The sequence below is a fragment of the Mercurialis annua genome, linkage group LG3 (assembly GCF_937616625.2).
Source record: "Mercurialis annua linkage group LG3, ddMerAnnu1.2, whole genome shotgun sequence".
Classification (NCBI taxonomy): domain Eukaryota; kingdom Viridiplantae; phylum Streptophyta; class Magnoliopsida; order Malpighiales; family Euphorbiaceae; genus Mercurialis; species Mercurialis annua.
In genome coordinates, this window is record NC_065572.1 from 67,887,435 (window position 1) to 67,888,652 (window position 1,218).

A 1,218-nucleotide genomic window follows, 5' to 3' on the forward strand; every position below is an offset into this window, starting at 1 on the left:
CCTTATTTATAGGCTAACATCTTGGGAACACTTCTATTTTAATTAGGGATGAAAAAATTACCTTAGTTGTATTTTATCCATTGGACATTTAATTAATATATGCATGGATTGCAAGCACATTGGAATTTAGAACACGCATATGCGATTACTTACTCGCACGATTATCCATTGCTAGCTAAATGGATTTAGTTTAATCCTTACCCGCCATGATTTTTTTAGATTAATCATTGTTATTTTTATTAGAGTTAATGTCAAAAAAATCACAAACTTTCACGTTTTTTTATTTTAATCACGCAGTTTAAATTTTCTCATTTTTATGCACGAACTACCATTTTTTCTCAAATTCATGCATGGTGTTGAGGTGACACTCATTTATTGATGTAAAATGACTTCCACCTCAGCGAATTACACCAATGGAGCCGTGACACCTCAACACCGTGCATGAATTTGAGAAAAAGTGATAGTTCGTGTATGAAAGTGAGAAAATTTAAACTGCGTGACTAAAATGAGAAAACATGTAAAGTTGATGAATTTTTATGACATTAATCCTTTGTATTACACCCTCTATTTTTTATAATTGTTCTTTTTTATTTTTTTTTAAATATTTATCAATTATAAATTTTTAATAATAAATTTGATTTTTTATTGTTGTCTTTCAATTTAGTTAATGGAGTAAAAAGAACATTAATATGTGAAATGTTAGTATATATATGAAAAATTATTTTGTCATTTACATGAAATATTAATGACTCTTTAATATGTGTGTTTTAAAAAGAAAAAAAAAATTACTCCCTCCGTTCTATTTAGCAAGTTTCATTGCCATTTTATTTATGTCTTATTATACCTTTTCAGTATAATTTCTTATTTTTACCTTTTATCTTATGTTAATAGCAAAATTCATTTACGTACAAGGCCATTAATAACATATATAATTTTAAAATAAAATTAATGAGGACAAAACAAAAAAAAATATATGCTTTATATCATTTTTATATGGAGGAATATCCAATGTTGTCAGACCCGACCCGGTCACTGAACCGGTGACAGCAGAGGGTGAAGGGTGAACCACCTGGATTGAACGAAAGGTTAAAAATAATAATATATTCAATAATTATTTATGTAATTCTATGAAAAATAAATATTTTATATGATAAAATAATTGAAAAATATAATTAAAAATTATATAAATTATAATAGATTGTTAAAATAATAAATTGA